The sequence below is a fragment of the Arvicanthis niloticus genome, chromosome 14, assembly GCF_011762505.2.
Source record: "Arvicanthis niloticus isolate mArvNil1 chromosome 14, mArvNil1.pat.X, whole genome shotgun sequence".
Taxonomy (NCBI): Eukaryota; Metazoa; Chordata; class Mammalia; order Rodentia; family Muridae; genus Arvicanthis; species Arvicanthis niloticus.
Window position 1 is genome coordinate 38,095,494 of NC_047671.1, and position 20,836 is coordinate 38,116,329.

A 20,836-nucleotide genomic window follows, 5' to 3' on the forward strand; every position below is an offset into this window, starting at 1 on the left:
TATGGAAAGGAGGGCGGAGTCCAGGCCTTGTGGTAAATTTAGCAAAGGGACTATGTAAACTGCCCAGGGTTTTTTGAGTCTTAGTTTAGGTTTAGTTCTGCTATTTATTTTTTACAGGACCTTAAGAAAAAAAAAAAAAATCTCAAACATCCATTTGCCTATCTATAAAATGAAGCTAAAAGGCACTACGTAATTCACAGGTTTGTCTGGTATTACAGATGGTACTATAAACAAAGTGATTTGAAACTGTAAGTTCTACATACAAGTTGTCACTTACTGTTGCACCTTATTACAATAAACTTTTGTAAAGGATACGCTTGCCTTTTATTTCGCCATTTAGTTTGAACAGAATCGATGCTATTCACCGGCAAGGGGGCTATTATAAAGAGAGCTCGATGGTCTGATATTAACCAGTCCCTACTGCTGAATGATTCTAACATGCTTGAGACCCCACCAGAATTTTATCTCAAATTTATTGAAAGGGCAACGTATAACCAAGACATAATAGCCAGAGGGAAGAAAGAAACATCTGGAAAAGATCAGTGCTGTAGAGCCTATGGAAACTGAGCATGCCTGGAAAAGAATAACAGGCTATACCCTTCTGAAAATTACGGTTACCTTGCTCTCCTGTGCTCCACACCCTAGTGCTGCTGGGATAGACAGCCTATGCTCAGTAAGCTTAGATTCATGGTGGACACAAAGGATAGAGGTGCTTCTGAATCAAAAGAAGCACTTCCTTGCCAATGGCCTTGCCTGTCCTTCTGAGGAATCATTCTGCCGCTCCCTACCCTACAGCATCTGGCTTCGCCTTCCCCCTTCCACTGGCCAGATGTCCACAGATGTCCACCTGGGCCTCGGAGGAACCTCGCCACAGCTGTTTGCTACACAAATGAGATACCTTCTGCGAATGGAGAGCTGGAGCAAAGCAGCACCTTTTGAAGGTGAGGTGGCAATTATGCAAATCAAGACAGCCCAGTTTCCACATCCACTGGCTCCAAGCAGAAGGACTTTCTCTCTTCCTTCAGAAAGTGCCCCTGTATGTCACATTTATTAAATGTCCTTTCACAAATCTGAGTAAGTGCAAACTTCCCAAGGTCTGTTAAGTAAAAGTCCTTAATGCCCTGCTTGTTTTTGCATTGGTTCACAAAAAGTCCTTCAGTCCAGCCCAGATTAGTCAAGGAGAACATGTGCTGAATGAACAGTTTAAAGGCCACTACAGCAGCCTGGTAATCAATTTAGCATCCTCTTAACAGCCCTGCAGATCTTTGAACATTCACCAGGATCCTTGAGAAACCTCCAGAGAAACTTTTTTATTCAAATGCAGTCCAACAGTCACCTTGGGGAAGAATGTTCTGATGTAGTTCAAGAGCAACAATAGCCAGTTCATTTAAAAAGACTGTACAGGATAAGCATTCTATAGCATGACCTCAAAGCCATGTGCCCCAGGCAGGCAAACTATTCTGTTTTTATGTCTCCAACTTGCAAAACCATGGCAACAGATGCTGGTTCTCTACAGCTCTCGAGGCCTTATACTTCTTCCAAGTGAATACTTAGTAGTGTTGATTTTGCTGGGCTTTTATACAAAAAGGGTTGGGCTAGCCAGTGACTAATGCTCTAATATGCCACACAGTGATCTGCAACTATCCTATAGGACCTATTTACTTCTTGTCTTTTGGAGATGGGGGCGGGGTCACGGATCCCAGACTCGCTAGAAGTTTGTATATAGTCAAGGATGACCTTGAACTTCTGAGTCTCCTGCTTTTACCCCCCAATGTGCTGGGATTAGAGGCTTGCACCACCATGTCTAGTTTAGGTGGGGTTGGAGATTGAACCCAGTCCTTCATGCATTCTAGGTAAGCCCTCTACCAGCTGAGCTATCTCTCCTGTACCCTGTTTACTCTTGTATGTTTAAGGAACAGTCCAGTGTCCTTACCTGGGCAATAAACTCAGAATTCATATTAACCATCCATTATAGATCACCTAATACAAAGTAGCAACCAAATTGGCAACATTTTCCATCTAGAAAAGGGCATACTTAAATCCTAGGCGTCATTCCTATATCTGTACAGGTGTATTCCGTTTGTATCAAGGTGGGAGAATTCAAACACCATAAAGGTTCTGATGGAATATCCATTCATCCAGGCATTACCCACTATTTACACAAGTCACATATAAGTGGGTTTTCATTAGCTGGGGCTTCCTTCTATAATTATGATAATTCTGGACCATGGATTGAATTCATTCCTTACAAGGCACCTGGTTCTATGAAAAATATATTAATGCCAACCCAACTGAACTAAATCTTAGGAAGTTAACTAAATCTCTTGCAACAGGACAAGTCTCTTAAATTACATTCTAATGAAGCCATTTTTAAAAGAAAAGAGGGAGTGGCTGCCAGCCTGGGCTTTGGGTCCTTTGGCTTACGGAGACCCAGGTGCTTCTGCTGAATAAGGTAGGTTAGAGAGTTTCCAGTTCAGAAGGCTAGCGAGCAGAAGTGGAAGGAGCTGGGTTGGCTACTCAGGAGCATCACGCTATCACATACCCCAGCAGACTCAAGGAGGTCCTGGCTATCTGCAGTGGAAAACAGGCACGTCTGCCGACTACTCCTGCACTGGCATCACTAGCTACGGAAATAAGGGAATAAGGAAATAAAAACACGGAAATGAAGAAGTAAAAACTATTGATAGCATGACCAGAGCTTCTTATGGAGCTATCAATAGTTTTTATTTCTGCCCTGGGGTCAGGATGCTGAATCTGAACATGTAACAGTATAGGTCACAAAATGGCTGTTCCCAGAGTATTCAAATGACCCTTCTGTTTGACTCTGAGGCTGTCGTGTCCTCAACTTTTCTATTACCTGTCCGCAAAGACTCCCATGATCTGTGTACAAAACTGACCTTTGTTACCCTGTCCTGGAATATGGAAAAGATCTTTTTCTTGGTCCCATGTGCTTGGGCTGTGGATCTTCCACCATCTTCCTTCACATTCCGTCAGATACCTTCACATTCAATCCTCTAAAACATGGGAAAGCCTCACTGGCATCCCCCCACAGCCCTCGCTGCCCAGGATGCTAGCTAGCTCTCAGTGTGAAAGGGAATTTGTGTAACAGTGGAGGCCACTTATGTACCTTCCAACGAGGTTAAGCGTGTGCTTCATATGACCTCATATGTCCATGTGTTGACGAGGAGAGGGGTAAGGTTAGTGAGTTAGAAGACAAGTGCCTGAATCAAGAAAGGCCATGGAAGTGTAGAGGTGGGAAGAGAAAGGGGTACTGGTCACCAGATTCTGGGAGTGTGTAGCTATGGGTAAATTCCATTCAGATTTTCAATGACAGTTCCAGCAAAGCTTACATAATCATTAATGTTCTGGGTGTGAGCGGAGAGTTCTGAGGGAGGAGGAAGAGGCAATGACACGGAGGTGCGCGCTGGCAGGCAGACAGCGATGCATCTGGCACACACTTGTTTCCTAGGATTCCACTGTTTGTTTCTGTTTCTGTCCTAAGAAATCACCCTTGCTACAAAGCTTCGAGTAGATGATTAAATGCATGCACCAGGTTGGAAACTATCTGAAGATCTGTGAGTGCCCGATCCTTTTCTAGAAAGTGCGTCAGTAACTCCTTTCCTTTACGTTTTTCTCTTTGGAAGCAGCGTTGGAATTGTCAGAGTTTATAAGGAAACCTTAAACGGGATTTCAGTGTGGGCACTAAATTTAGGTTTGTAGGAGAAGAGTAGTATATACCCAAGAAATAGGTCTGGCTTCTCCAGAGAAAATGACACCAGTGTCTTCCACAATAGGTGACATGTGTGACTCAGTAGCTTCAGAAGTTATATTCTGCATAGGGTTTTTAAGATACTTTTCTCTCCTTGCTGTTTTCCTTCCTGTATGGAGTGAGGGACAAAATAATGAGACCATGGGTGTTCTCTGAGGTGCAGTGGACAGGGTAGGCCTCAGAGGAGTGGGATTAAACGGCCAGGTCACATGGCTCTGCCATCTTACCATTGGCCTGAAGGGTATACAAAGGAATACGGTCTCTTTGCCGGCATTCTTCACGGCAGTTTTTCTTACGTCAAAACTCTTGACTCACGGTTGGTGAGAAAATTCAACTACACTCTAAGTTGAGGGGCCCCTTTCTCTTTCTATGCCCTTTAAATTTTCTGTGACTTTCTATCTTGCCTCAATTTACCTCTCTGGCGTTTTGTTTAGTCTTAGGGGATCGATGATGGCTGAAGACTCAACTTTCTGAAACTTCTTTATCGCTCAACAGGAATGGAGAGCCTGTCTATCCAGGGACCAAAAGTCTGATCTGTCTGAGAAGGTCTCAGCTTGGAGACAAGGATCTTCACTCAACGGGAAACTAGCAAAGAGACACAGTTAGCATAGGTTGTAGTTAAAGACACCCCTTGGGAGCACCATTTTAAAGATATGTAACTAAAGAGAGCAAGTTATATGACTTGTCAAGTCACAGACTGAGGAGCAATGGACTCCAGATCACAGTGTATGCAGGATGAGCTTCCTTCCTGTCTCCTGCATTCCAGCCCTTGCTTTCTGTCCAGTTGCTCATATAAAAGTCAGTCCTCCCTTCACAGAGGAATACCTCAAAGATTGCTACACTGGAAGAGTTTGCAGCTGGCTGTCATTCCAGCACAGACTGCTCTAATCCCTGTTCACATGCTGAGATCACCACTTCAAATTAAAGCCATTCCATTCTTGACATTTAATGCTTTAAATAAGCTATAAATTTAATAGCCTCTATTTATTCAGCTACACAAAACCACAAATGTGTTGGATCTCTTTTTTTCTTTCAATTAAAAATTCAATTGGGACCCCAACTTAGCTTCTTTGTATATAAAGCAACCAGAATTAAGGTGGGGGGAAGGGAAGACTCAATTTGAGTTTTTTGGCCTTTCTACAGCCAGCACGGCACAACCCATGCTTTGCTTGTGTTAAAAGGGATCCCCTCTGTTTACTGTCTTTAAAAGAATTTCCTCTAGAAACAGGCAAGTCATTAAGCCTCTATTTGTACATCTGTAAAATGGGGATGATGCCATTTATTTAACAGTTACAGTGATAAAAACAAGCAAGGAAGCTGGCTGGGTACACAAACTATAAGTTGCCCCTTATCTTTTCCCCCTGTATTTTCATGAATGAGGCCAGACTGGTTTGGGCTGTTTAGGGAATGTCTATTTAGAACCTTACATGCTGACCCAGATTGATGTGGCAAAGCTGTAGATAGCACACATAGCAGGAGTCCTCCCTATGCCCAGGTAAATGGGGTCAAATGGGAAACCATTGGGGGGGGGGGTCACAGAAAGGATTCAACAGACTGAACTTCCTAAACTCAGGTGACCACCAGTTAAAACCAGCCACAGTAGCTTGAGTTTAGATGCAACTTTAGCTGTTCCTATTTCATCCCTCTGGCTTAAGGGATCCCCTAGACATGGCAGTAGCCGCATCCATCCTCATTCCTGTGCCCCATCTCCTTCCTTACCTCTCTCAGTAGATTCAGTTTCCTTAGAAGAAAGCCCCAGTTCTTCCTAGTTGCAAAGTTCCTCTTACTAGTGAGCTGGAATTCAAGCTTAAACACTGGGAAAGTATTCCCTTCTACCCTCTGCCCCCTCCTCCTCACACTGACACAATAATTTTGCAATGCGATGAGGATAGACTTATAACTGAGTTTTCCTTTGGAGCACCCTAATAGAGACCCCCCTCGCACTGGCTGGCTGACCGTGGCTGCATGCAATCTGAGATGTTTATGCAACTTCCCAGTGCTGATGGCCTGCACACATCTGTGATTGATTACTGTGAAGCGTTCAGAAGCCAGAGGCTCTGCTAGGGACCTCCAGTGATATCTCTTCTCTCTACCTTGTGATCACTTTGAGGGGCTACAGAACTATGCCAGGACAGGCTGAGTAACAAGTCCTGAATGACTGCATCGAGCTGAGAAGGGGTTTTTTGTGTGTGTGTTTGTCGTTTGCATTTTTGTTTTGCAAGTTTCTGAATCAAATTTGAAATCCCAAAGTCATGTTCCACATGTGGAAATCAAACCTCAAACTCTCAGGCTGAGATCTGTTTGGCAGTTTAATCTACGTCCAGTTGTCATATTCTGATTTTTTTTTTTTTTTTAATGTCAGATTTTGGACAAGAACAGAACCTACAAGGTTTTGACCATGTGCCAGTTGGTCACAGTTTAAGATACAGAAAAGGCTTGCGGAGAAACTCTGGGATGGATGGGCTTTCCAGGTGCAGTGGCCGAGGCTGACACTGGACAGACGAAGTCAGCAGGGGGTAAAATGTGAAGTGAAGCAGAACTCATCCAAACAGGGTTCCAGACAAGAGGAGAGGCTCCTTGTCTGGTGTGCATCAGGACTTTTTCCACTTGAATAGGTCAGGTCTGAAACCGGTTTATTTGGCCAGTCCCTAAAGAGAAGCTCTAGAAATATGTGTCAGTTATACCGCAGAATATGGGGTGCGTGTTCTGACAAACTCCCCACCCGAACTGTGTACATGCTACAGAATGTGATATCAAACCCCTGAACTTTGTAGAAAAAAAAAAAAAAAGGTAAAAAATCATTAACTTCCTCAATCTGAAATCTATTTCCACCGACTTTTTTTAAACTACTGAATTCAGTAAAGTCCCCTTATAGGACACTTAATTTTTTTTTTTTTTTTTAAATTCCAGCTATGGGTGATTGGATGCAAATTAACAATGATGTAGTGCCTGGAGCACTGTCTGCCCTAATTTTATCTTGGAAAAACATGGTGGTGCAGAGTGGGGACTTTCTGTCCCTCTCCTGACTGCTCTCTGTGCCTCTGCCTGGCCTTTGACCTTGGTAGCCCTTATACTGGAAAGGTGAATGATACATTCAAGACTTTGTTGTTTTTGAAAAACTGATAGACCTGCTTGACCCATGGCTAAGGAGTAAAAGGTGCTTGGAGTACCCTCAAACTGTCCTCTGACCTTCATGTGTACACACACTCACACACGAATGCACACACGCAAATAAATGTGAAATGAAGAAAGAATGACCATAAAAACATTGAGAGAGAATAACTGCACATCCCCATGTAGCCCACTGTGATGTTTTAGTAGCACACTGTGATGTTTTAGTAGCACACTGTGATGTTTTAGTACACTGTGTGTTGAACAACAAAGGACACTTGGATCCCTCATCCTTGTTAACATTGTCATGTCTCTGTATTAAGAACACTCAAAATAAAATTAAAAAAAGAACATTCAAATGTTCTTCTCTAGTTATTTTGAGGTATCCATCTCCCCATAGCAAATGTTTCTAAAAGGAAGGCAACTACAGTTGATCCCAAAGAAATCACAACCTATTCCCATTGTAGAAGCAACACCCATTCCATAACTCTTAGAAAAGTTGAGGGATGGGTTACTAGTCTTAAGTGACTTCCTAGGAGGTCTTCAAAATTTTATTTAATGATTTATTTATTTATTTTATGTATATGAGTACACCATTGCTCTCTTCAGAAACACCAGGAAAGGGCATCAGACCCCATTGCAGATGGTTGTGAGCCACCATGTGGTTGCTGGGAATTGAACTCAGGGCCTCTGGAAGAGCAGTCAGTGCTCTTAACCTCTGAGCCATCTCTCCAGCCCCCGAGGTCTTCAAAATTCATATTGACCATACAATTTTTACTTTATACGTGGTTCTAATTCATTCCTAACTACATCAGCACCTTAGACTCTCATTAGTTATAATGGTGTGGCCTCAGGTTGCTGGTAAGGACTCACAACTGTAGTTCTGAGATGTTCACACTGGGTTCCCGTGTATATCACTCAGTAATGGTATTCTACCATAAACTCACAGGGGTACCATGGCATAATATAGACTGGGGACGAAGAGGGGAACAGAATAACATCTAACCTCTCACACAATGCATGGTGCACGAGCTTTTTCCTCGGGCTGGTTACAGTTTAATGTCACATTGTGTCTGTGTGATGATATCATCTCTTTCCAAAGAAATGTGATAAACACAAGAGTTCAGCGAATGGAAACACAGAACAGGAAATTAGGGCTGCAGGATCCCATCTGATCTCGGGGTTAAAGAAGCTGTGAGGTGACTCATTCGTGACAGACTCTCTCATGTCACATCCCAAGCCTGTTCTTCATTACCTGCCATGAGAAAACTCGGGGACATTTATCCAGCCACTCTTCCACAGCTGATAGAAGTCTGTGTTTATTCAGGACAGCACCGCTGACATTTTATAGGAGGAAGCTCCCTTCCGGGTCTTGGTGCTTGCTTTCTGTGGGCCTTGGGCACCTAGCTACCTAGTAGAGACACTTCACCAGCTGGCACTGGCTGTGCAGTTGACTGATCGGTACAACCCAGCCTCGGGTAGTTCCTTCTAGTATCCCCTTCAGGTAATGGGCAAATGTCCCAAGTGAGAAAACCCCTTATGAACAGCAGTCCTCAGCAGCTTAGAGGGCAAATTTCCAGCAAGTTCTACCAGTACAACAAACACCCTAGTGACTTCACTGCCACCCAATGAGCCAATATGGAGAGTGGAGAAAGCTGTTCTTTCTTATGCACTTGCAAGCTCTTTATTTCCTGACAGCCAGTCCCCGTCAGAGTTAATATTTCTTTTTAACACATTGGGTTTTTATTATTATTATTATTATTATTACCGTGTTCATCATTGTGGCGAAATACACATGACATAAAGATTATCATTGCAACCACTAAAAAATGTATAGATCAGTGACATTAAGTACATTCACACGTATAAGTATCATCATTATACATTTTTAGGATGTTTTAAATCTTGAAAACTATTTAATGGGCTACTTTCTGTCTCTAAGACTTTGGCTACACTAAGTACCCCACTTATCCAAGGGGTGTGTGTGTGTGTGTGTGTGTGTGTGTATGTGCGCGTCCGCGTGTGTGTGCTTGGCTCTATTCACTTAACTTCATCCATGTCAAGGATGTACATTTGGATCCATGTATCCAAATCTCCTTTTAAAGGCTGAGTAACAGTCCATGTCATCTCGGTAACATACCATTGGCTGCTTCCACCACTATGGCTATAGATGAATGGGTGTGTTTCTGACACCTTCTGCAATGATTTTGGTTATAGAACCAGAAACGGAATTGCAAGATTCCATTTCTAGTTTTTAAAAGCCTTTTAAGTTTTTTATTTAAGTGTGTGTGTGTGTGTGTGTGTGTGTGTGTGTGTGTGTGTAGATCCGCTGGAGCTGGAGTCACAAAGGCATTCTGGAAGAGCAGCTAGTTGTCGTAACCTCTGATCCATCTCTCTAGCACCTCTATTTTAATAAATTAAATAAGTAAGAAATAAATAAGAAACCACTGCAGTGTCTCCTAGCTAATGTTTTGTTTAAAACTTTATGTTCGAATTAACATACAGCTTCCTGATTGAACACTGACTGATACATACAGTACCTCACAGGTACACATATGCCATTAGTAAATAAAGAAGAAATTAAAATCCTTTTTACTCTTTCAGCTTAAGTATATTATTTCTTCATAGGATTACAAAGTTGTTAATATATAAATACTTATTAAATTAGCCATGTATTGTCAACTGCCTAGGACTGGTCTTCTTGGATGGCTGCTTAGTGGCAGTGTATCTAGAAACATCCACCCCTGAAGGCCCTGTCAGGGGCCATCTTGATCTGTTCATGAACATCTTGACTTTCTTCCTACTTAACATTCATTCCCGCCCCCCACCATTTGGGCAACAGTGACTAGAAGTCTGGCAGTTATCATTCATGTTAGCTACTCTACCTCCCTTTAGTTCTAGTTTCAAATGCTAGTCACAGTGTTTCCTGGGTGCCCCTTCTCCTGTATTCCTGCACTGATCAGTCAGGTCATCCTACCCAGTTGTTGCGCTTATAATGTTCAAAGCTGGTTTCTCCCAACAGCATGGACTGAAAACCCAAATACCTGCCAAGGATACAATACAACAGTTCCTACCTACCACAGACCTGCACTCCTCGAAGTGACACAGGTAAGCTGGGCTGCAGGTGAGACAACACCCCCAAGGTGCCAGCCAGTGTCTTCATCTCTCCCCCAGATAAAGGCAATAGCAATGTAAGGAAGCTGAAAAGTGTCTCTGGGGACAAATTCCTGAGCATGTGCCTGCCCACAGGGTCACTGACATGAATGGGTTAAAAAGTAATCATTCAGAAACTTTTGACAATTGTTTCCATTAGCTGGAAATTACTTACAAGGACCCTGTGTGGTCACACTGTGGGGGCACTTGCTGTTACGCTCACTTTTTTTTTCCTGCAGTTGCATCCTCTTTTTACCTCTCTCAAAGCCAGACTCAGGACAGACTCAGGCCTCCCCTTTTCAATGAAGCCTACTGAGGCCAGTGGTGAACTTCTCCATGCAACGTCTACTGTCGGTAAGCTTGACATCAGATGTCCTCTGAGGCAGATAACTAAGTTACGTTATTGCAAATACAAGTTTATCCCTCAGGTCTGTTTGCCTGTTTTCTTTTCTAGACCCATAATACATGCTGGGTACTTTGAAGAGGCTATAACCAATAAAATAATCATTTCAACATTTCATTAAACTGAGTTATGACAACATGTAAGAATAAACATTACTTCCTCTACCCATAAAGTATATTATGGAACCATCAAAACACAAATCTGCTATCTTCAAAGAAAAAAAAAATAAAGTTTAAAGGAGCATTTGCTTGCACTGGAGAACGAGGCTGGTAATCTGCAACTAATTCATAAATCTAACAAGTTTCCAAAAAATTCCTTCAGAAAAGGAGCCAAGAAGAACGGAACTCTGCCAGCTGCGAGCCTTCTGTCTAACAGTGTGTGCTGAGTGGACGCACTCGCTTTATCATCCCCATAAACAGAGTGTGGGGGCACATGCAACCTTCCCAGAAGATGTTCACTGGACACTTGGCTTCAATGAGGGGGCCGTGCTTACCCATAAGACAGCCTAACTAGCTCCTTCACCAACTACACAACCCACTACAATCAGCATTCAGATCCTTAATAAGACAGATTGAGCCACATTCCACTTCAGCTGATGGAGTTTCCAGAACCAGGAAGATACTGGCAGCTGCTGCCCCTTGACAAAGCAAAGAGTAGCCATCCTCACATTGAAAACTTTGTTTCCTTAAGTTAAGAACTCACATCCGGCTACGCCACCAACATGCACACACTAATAAATCCCAGATGGGAATTCCAGACACCTCTTCACTCAAGCCATGAATTTCTTTTAGGCGACAACATTCTATTAAGTTGGACTCCCAGCCCGTGAGCCGCCCACCAGAGACTGCCTTCATTTACAATATACACTGTGCTTTATGGAGCCAGTTTGGGATTCATTGTTGCATAATGTGTAATTAATTTTGATATCTTTTAATGCATAAAAAATATCTGTTAATGCAAATTAAGAAAGCTGGTTCTGCGGAAGCAGAAACTATGAATAGCAGCCACTAGAAGCGGAAGGGGAGGGAACAGGTAATGGATACAAAAGAGAGTTGCACAGGAAGAGTAGGTCCTAGTATACTACAGGAGGGATGAATGAACATCATTCACAAAAATCAACTACTATTGTATAAAGAACCAGAAGAGAGGAGTCCAAAGTTTCTCATCAAACAGAAATGATAAATGTTTCAGGGGCTGAAAATAATAGTTACCTTGATTTTATCTTTAGACATTTTATAAGTGTGTGGATGTGAAATCACCACACAGTAACCTGTAAGTATGCCCAAATATCACTTTAATAAAACATTGAGAAGAAAAGAAAATTCTTTTAAAACTAAACACCATTCGTCTCAAGAATCTTATTTGGCCCAGAACAAGAAAAAAACATTCTTCTTGACCAAAGCCCCAAATTCTGACTCAGCAACCGATTTTATGTACAGATGTTAAGTCACGTGTTTCAGCAATTTGCACATATCACCTACCACAATGTATTATAGGCTCCGTGTCATACGAGCCACATCCTACGACATGTCTCCGAGCAAGATGGCGGGCTCGATGCTATGGAGTACCTTAGCACTCATCCTCTCTCACAACAATCCTTAAATAAGAACTCTTGAGTGTTGCTTTCAACACTCACTTCTCATGAGTTTACAGATCCTCAGAGGCATTAAGTGGCTGGCCCTCAGCCACCAGCTCGGCCTGAGACTACTGTGCGAGTGTTCAGACTTTAGTCTGCGCCTTTTATCTACACCCATGGTGTCTCTGTTTGCAAGGTTAACCTGTCAGGCAATTCGGAAGAAGGATACAGACCAGTAAGAAACATTAAGAGTGGATACCACGTGGAGGCTTTGAGGCTGGCTGACTAGAGGAAAGAGGTCCAGACATTAATAGAAAAGGGGAAACCCACTGGAGGAACAGGTGTGATCAAAGGAAGCAGGCGCCACTTCACACATCTAAGGGCTTGAGGAAGCCATGTGGGAGGAGCTTCAGCCTCTTTCCCAACTGACTGCCCATAAACAAAGCTCCTGGGTAGCTCTCAGTCTTGTGAAATCACATAGAATATCCACTCTTTACCAAAACTTGTAGGGCATACTTTCAAAAATTATTATTTTATTTTATGTGAATGGGCATTTTGCCTTCACGGATGACTATGTACCATGTGCATGCAGTGCCCAGGAGAGGCCCAGAAGACATTGTTAGATCCCCTGGAACTAGAGTTACAGCTAGCTGTGAGCCACCACTGGGTGCTGGAAATCAAACCCAGGTTCCTTTGGAAGAACAGTCAGTGCTCTTAACTGTTGACCCGTCTGCCCAGATCCAAGAACATACTCTTTTGATGATGTAGGCTATAGCTTATCATACACTTATACATCATAGATAAAGCCCAACATTCACTGCCCAGAACTAATAACGGTCACCTTTCTCATTGTTTTTATACACAGCAATCGTTCTGGCCCAAGGTCAAGAAACAAAATGATCAGAATTCAATTGACTGATCAGGATTTCCCTTTGCTTCTAAATGTTCTTGTAGATAGCATGTAATAATACATGGTATAGAGTAATTGTGTTTTGGAGGGGTGATGAGGGACACTGAGCTCTCAGATCCATAAGATAGAGTTACACACAGTTAAAATTTACCTTGAACATGTCTTAATCCATTTCTTAGTCCAGAAAATGCATCACTGGCTACATGATCTTGTGAGAATCCTAACTGTGCTACTCTCCACTTGTCAATCAGATATTCATGTTCTTCCTCCAAACACAGATCACTTCAATTACCAGCATCTTGGTTGGCCTCCCCAAATAATGTATTCTCTGTTTTGTTTCTGGTCTGAACCTCAGAGCATCTCCAGCTATCGTCAATAGCCACTCTCAATTTCATACAAGCAATGTAGACCTACTTGCTCTTGATTGGGTGGTGAATGGCAGTGGCCAGGATGTCCTGACAACTATCTTTTCCATCAGGGCCAGGTGTCTCTACAGCTTCAACTGTATATCAATGGAGCCTAGGGAGACCAGCCGTTGTTATGGAAACCAGGGCTCACTGTCCACTCTAAAGAATGTTGTGTCGTTTCAGGTGCCATTTCTATTGGCCTCTTTCTCCATTCTGCAAATATTTGTAGAGCCCCTGACACTTACAGGAAAATGGTACAGATGCCAACAGCCATGGTGTTTGTCCTTGAACTGACAGTTAGTGGTTGCAGGGAGGAAGGGGCCGGAGAAGGACTGTCATGCAGTATGACATCCACCATCCATGCCACCAAAAATGCATGAGGTGCCATGGAAGCTCAGAGAAGAACCTAAATCACACCTGGAGATGGAGTCATCATGGAAGCCTGGCCAAAAGACATGCTGGCAGCAAAGGGGGGGGGTGGGTAGGGGGGAAAGGACCTGGGTGGTATTAGCATCACATGCAAAGACCCATACACTCAAGAGTGATCAGTGGGGAAGGAAGGCTATGCTGGGGAGGAAGCCACTGGTAATCCTTTGACAAAAAATAAAATAAAATAAAATAAAATAAAATAAAATAAAATTGTCACATGACCAGAGATAGAAACCAAAGGGTCTGCAGAACAAACCAGCTTTAATTTAAGCTAATGGAGAAAGCATGGCAGACCGTTCACAAAGCTTCCCTAAAAAGTGAAAGTTATAAGGGGCCATTGTTTAAAAAAGGAAAAAAAAAATCTGACAATCTTAGTCTAGGGGTGAGTGCCTTTGAAAGGGAAATATTTATATTTCCACAGTTGTATTAATCCCAATGACAGCCACAAGAGGTGAGTGGGTGCCCTGGATCTCCTACAAAAGCACATTTGCAAGAAGTTGCATGAACTCTGGCAGGAGCTGGACTAACGTATTTTAAAAAAGGACAAACTCAAAACTCCTTCAACTTCCCTGGGTTGCTGCTGGTCCTACAGGTCTGACCCAAGCAAGCCTGAGGCTCCTGAGGCCCCAGCTGGCCTCTGAGCGGAAACAGGAAATACTCTCATTAGAGAGGCGGTACTCAGTATGAAACTCTTGCCCTACTTCCTGTACTACTGTGAGGTTCTTTTGAAAAAATACAAGCATTCCTTTGGAGAAAGGGCCTGGGAATTACTAACATCTGATAGCAATTCACTGGCTTCTTTTTTTTCTTTTCATTTTTTTTGCAGAGGTGCGGGCTAGGGGGCACCTGGGTAGGAGGCAGAGATGTAGAAATTAAAAGAGTATGGGGTGTATTGGGTACAGAATGAACAGCCATTATGGCTCCCCTCCCAGGTCTGGCAGGCCAGTAATCTCATACCTTCCTAATATGAAGAGCAGACAAAAAGAGCCACAGCCAACAGCCAACTCACAGAGCTGGAGAGTGTAGTTCAAAAGCTTGGGGTTCCTGATCTGCAGCAATGCAAATTAGTTAAGTGACATAAAATATTCAAAACAGTTTTGACTGTGATTTCCATTCCTGCCTTTCTGAATTATCTGAGCCTCTAAAGGCCAGGTATGACTTTCACAAGGACACAGTTTCCTTCCCGAAGTTTCCAATTTATGGATGAAGTTTTTGGAGGTCTTGTTTATTCCAGAGCTAGCCAGTTTTCTAATCTAAGGTAGAAGCTAAAGTCAGTCACAAAAAAAAAAAAAAAGAAAGAAAGAAAGAAAAAAGAAAAGAAAGGAGAGAGATAACAAAAGGCTCACATCCATAAAATCTGGTCTCTCTCACTCTAAAAAAAACAGAGCAGTGACAGCCAGTCAGTGGACTTACATCCCTGACACCATATTGGCCAGGCAAGTCTTTTGCTTCTAACTCCAGTGCTGCTAAAGAAAGTTATACCAGTGGTTCTCAACCTGTGGGTCACAACTCCTTTGGGGTGGAGGTGGGGAGCACATTTTGGATATCCTACATATCAGATATTTACTATGATTCATAGCAGTAGCAATGAAATAATTTTATGGCTGGGGGTCATCACAACATGAGGAACTGTATTAAAGCATCTCAGCATTAGGAGGGTTGAGACCCACTGGTTTATACAGTTCACCACAAGCCTCTGGACCTCCAGTTTCTTTCTTGGCAGTTGTTTGCACTTCGATATCTGCTGTGAACCACTCAAATGCCTATCATAAATAACATCTTTCCTGCTGGGGTGAGGCCAGAGTGAGCCACTGCAGGTGAGTTGTTGAGCAATACGATTGCTGATGTACAGTAAACCACAACAGTGTGCAACAACACTGTAATCATACTACAAAACAGAAGTGCGAAACCACCTTGAGACTTGCCAGTCCCTGGAAAACACATGACTAGGCTTTGAAACCACTTTTCCAGAGACATACTGCTGTGGGTCGCCCACTGATCTGGGGCGCCCACTGTTTTGGTCTCATGTACCCTGTTCCTGGACTGCCACTGACATTTGAATGTTCCAGAAGACAAGCCTGGCAGCCAGTATTGTATTCTGGCTTGGCAAAGGAAGCAACTCCTTTCTGTGAACTGAGGCCACAGATGCAGCCACTTTCTGGTTTACAAACAGCAACACTTGAAGCAACTCACATCTGGCACCCCGCCAGCTGAAGCCTCTTCATAGCTAATTTGTAGCATGCAATAGAGAAATGGTGCCAGCCTGTCTGTGTGTATGGGTCCTCACAGAGAGGAGTCGAGTCTCTGCACCTACCTATAACTCAGTTCCTCAAAATACAATCTACCACAGCCTGCAGAAAACCCAAGAACCAGAAAGCTGACATTCAAAGACCAGTTCATTTCCTCATTCTTCAAACTTGTTCACAAACGGGAAAATGGGCCCACGAAGTTCACGCAACAATAACCAAAAGCCCATCACACAAGTGACTTCTCAGAAGCTAGACAAGTGAGGCTCCAGAGTCTGGACTGCAGCCTCAGGAGCTCTGTGGTACCCTGCAAACAGCCTCCTGAAACATCAGTGATGACACTTGGCCACACCCTATGATAGCTCACCCAGTATCCCTGGGTAGGCCAACCCACTCGGGTTTTTCACTAGAGTTTGAGCCAAAGCCCACTGCTAACAAAGTAGTCCTTGCTGTGGCTGGCCCTCTGTGCATGAATTTCCTTCTGGAACATAGTGGGGATTTCAGCTGACTGGGGACAATGATCCAGAGTCTGTCACACTAGCCAGGGAATTCATCTAAAGAAAAAAGTGGCACCCCTCTGGGTCAGCCAACTCACCCCAAAGCAGTATTTTCCAGACTTTATACAGCTTTCTCTGTCACCAGCCCCCTGAGTGTTACCCCAGCTCTTCTGCCCACAGCAGTCACTCCCAGGCAAGATTCACCTACAGCAAAACAAACCCCTAACTATTCATGTGCAGTCTCATAGGGTTTATATTTCCCAGAGCCTACTTATTTTGGTTAAAGTTAATAAAATAATTAGTCAAACACAATGACTAAACTCATATATTTATAAGACTGATCCTTGCAGGAATGTGGTTATACAGTTTTTACACAAAACTATCTAGGACTTGAGTGTTTATAGTGACGTGTAAATTACAATAGTTTGAAGAACTGTCTGTAATAAACTTTCTCCACTACAAAAAGTATCAGTGTTGTCTATGTTACATTGAAGATGCTTTATTGACCTTTGGAGATTTTTGTATGTGACCTACCATGATACAATGGTCATGAGAATGGTGGTTTTTGCATCTGATGTTAATCGTTGGGAGTGCCCAATTGGGATGTAGTGATTAGGCTGCCCCATTCCCTACTTCACTAACAGCCAGTGACCAAATGAGAAGCAACTTAGGGAACCTGAAGCAGACTGCAGGGCCTGGTTCCTGGGCGTCATCCTTGACTCACAGCTCAAGGGCTTTCTAACATATGATCCTGTCCTATGGGGCTCCCTGCCTCCCTCGGGACAGAGAGCAGAAATGGCAAGATTTGTAGGGCAGGACAAGGTGCTGGAGAGGTCCGCACAGGTAAAAACCTGGTGTTCTAAACGGTAAGGAGCCAGGAGCGAGGTCAGGTATGACTTGGAGTTTTTCCTGGGTGTTGGAGGCATGTTCAGGAGCGCCCCAGCACGTGTGTGGTGAAAGACAGAATGCTATTAACTAGTTGCCAGGAAAGGTGGCTAATCAACAACACATTACTAATACAGGAAGGGTGGGTCAGAGTCTGCCTTTGAGGGTGTTCAAAATCAGCTGGGTTTGGGAGCTCATCCCTCTAATGTCATTCAGAAAGCAAAGGCTAGCCTGGCCTACGTAACAAGACCTTGTTTTCAAAAACAAAAACTGAACAAACAGAACCAGAAAGTACTCAAGAGCCTATTAGGTGCGGCTTTCAACAAGAAACACAACACACAGCCAATCACAATTCAGCACTCTCCTCTGAGCACACAGCCAATCATAGTTCAGCACTCCCTGAACACACAGCCAATCACAGTCCAGCACGCCCACTCTGAGCACATAACCAATCACAGTCTAGCACACCCACTCTGAGCACACAGCCAATCACAGTCCAGCATGCCCCACTCTGAGCACACAGCCAATCACAGTCCAGCACGTCTACTCTGAGCACACAGCCAATCATAGTTCAGCACTCCCTGAGCACACAGCCAATCACAGTCCAGCACGCCCACTCTTAGCACACAGCCAATCATAGTTCAGCACTCCCTGAGCACACAGCCAACACAGTCCAGCACTCCTACTCTATGCACACAGACAGTCACTGCCTCTCTGCAGTCTCACACCTGAAACTCAGAATCCCAACAGAATGACTTTCTGGAAGCTGATAATCCTTTAGGGCTTTAACCAGCGTCTTTAATAGCATCTTTAACAGGGCCCTCCCATTCCTCGGCTCCCACATGGAACAAATACTTAGGATGCTCCTGTTTATATAATTTCTCCCAACAGGCCCCTATTCTTAGACTGTCAGTAAATCTGGCCTAGAAGGCTCCATTAGAGCTACTACCATTCTGAAAATTGTAAAGAAAAGATAGCACAACTCTGGGCCCCTAGAGTCCCAAAATAATCAAAGAACTTTATTCCAAGAACTGTTAACAAAGAAGGAAATGTTATGCTCATCCTTTAGGCTCAGTGAGATTTCATCGGTCATTACAGAGGAACATGAAATGACCTTGGCTGGCAATTAAAAGGAAGAAAGAGAAGAAACTATGCAAACATAAAAATGGGAGATGGTGCCGGGCGGTGGTGGCGCACGCCTTTAATCCCAGCACTTGGGAGACAGAGGCAGGCGGATTTCTGAGTTCAAGGCCAGCCTGGTCTACAAAGTGAGTTCCAGGACAGCCAAGGCTATACAGAGAAACCCTGTCTCGAAAAAGAAAAAAAAAAAAAAAGGGGAGATGGGGGCTAGAGAGATGGCTCAGAGGTTAAGGGGTCCTGAGTTCAATTTCCAGAAACCACATGGTGGTTCATAACCATCTATTAAGGGAATCTAATGCCCTCTCTGGCATACAGGTGTACATGCAGCTAGAGCACTCATACATTAAATAAATAAATCTCAAATAAGTGGGAGATGGTAGGCGATGGTTGTCATGATGATGGTAACAGTGATGACAGTGGTGATGTAAATCTCACATCTATAATATGAACTCTAGGAGGAGGAGAAAGAACCACGTAAGAGATCCTAGGACACGCTCACATGCAAGATGAAAATGCCCTCTGTCACTTTCTCTACTGGACATAGGACATAGGATGATTAAACAAGAGGAGACACTGAAGGTAACATCTCAGTCACTTTTTTCTGTACTTAGCACTGGTCTGACTTACATCACACAATGATACTGGAGGACTTGGCCCATATCCAGAGGACAGCAGTCATAAGATGTAAAGGAATGCGAAGGGGAAAAATGGTTTGAACTAGCTCATCATATACAAAAGGACAAGGACAGGGCAAAATCTGCCTAGGAAACCCTGCATTTGGTGGCAGTGAGTTCTGACCTCCTTCTCAATTTCTGCTTTCAAATTAATTTTAAATACTATCTGATGCTCAATCTCATTGTCCTGACAGCTTGGGACTACTGTGAAAATTTCATCCTATGTTTACTATGCCCAAATAACCTAATCATAATGCCAGTGAGGAATAGGTCATCCATCTACTGATCGGTAGAGAATTATCACAAAAATACAAAGGATTTATCTTCATTCCCCAAAATAGGTAGACAGTGTTGGCATAGCTGTCCTTTGGGCTTGAAGGTTATGGTGACTGTGAGGTTCCTATTGGTGGATAACGGTGCACTGGGGTAAAGACAAAGGGTAATCCTACAGAAACGTTGATGCTAGTGGAGCCCAGAGCATATGGAAGTCTGAGGCTGTATGCAGCCACACATCCCTGCCCATGTGGACAGAGTGGTGGGAAGAATGCTGAAGTGGAAAGGGAATTTTTATTCTAAACTGGCACTGCAACCATGGATGGCCATGGACACCTGCCTTGATTTCTTGAGCCTAGGTTCATTTGTAAACTGAGGAATTAGACCTGATCAAATGGATGACAACTATCTGAGACCCCTGTGGTCTTTCCCCAGTCTGCCTCAAACCCACTTCCTCTCTTCTCATGACTTAGGATCTAGATGAAACAAGGTCGTCTGACTTCAAGGTCTTTGCAGCTGCTTGCGTTTTGCCAAGAACATTCTGCCCGGGATAATCTTAGCTGGTTTCCCTATTCTGCTCAGGTGAGTCTAATATAACATGCTCAGTGAGAGTTTATTCACAACTACAATCACGTATATGGCTCATTAACACATGTGTATGTAAGCATGCATGTACACATACATACATGGGGGGGGTGGTCGGAGAAGTGGTGGACAGGGATCGGGAGAGGGAGAGGAGAGAGAGAGAACAAACTTTCCCTCCCATGTTTAAATTTTCCCTTCTTAACACTTAGTAATGGCTTATTATATATTTTACATTTATTATGTTTAGCGTCAGTCAGTCTGGCCCGGTCTACCTCCGTATCTCCGGGGCCTGAAAGAATGACGAGCAACCACAGGGAACACATCGTGTGCTTGGAAAGACAGCAGTTCCAAGCTCCTTGTTTCTGTGGCTTTCAGTACCGAGGGCTGTGGTGCCCGTGATCATAGGTTTCTCCTTCTCCACTACCAGGATTTACTCTGTAACCACAAGAAAAAAACAAGACAACGCAAGAGAAGACCTTAAGGGCCCAGGGCCGGTGGTGATTTGCTTTCACTTGGCTGCAAAACTGCGCTCGCGCATGCCCAATGTCCAATGTCTAACCTACTCCGTAAATGGTAACACTTGGCCACTGAGAAGTTCCTGATACCGCTATCTGCCTTCAAATTTCCAATGTCTAAATTTTAGCATTCCCAGTGAGGATAGTACATTCCTCTGCTCTAACTCTTCACTTAGAAGACCCAAGGAAAACAGAAGTGGTGGCGCTCCCCTGCACATCTCACCTCATTCCACTAGAGGGCAACATGAGATGTGCTGGGATCC

The 20,836-nt window shown here is 43.6% G+C and overlaps 1 protein-coding gene across 2 annotated transcripts in view; it reads right to left on the reverse strand.

Moving 5' to 3' along the window:
- Tnfaip8 (TNF alpha induced protein 8) overlaps nt 1–20,836 on the reverse strand; it is a 109,958-nt gene that overhangs the window by 41,188 nt on the left and 47,934 nt on the right. The window lies entirely within an intron of this gene.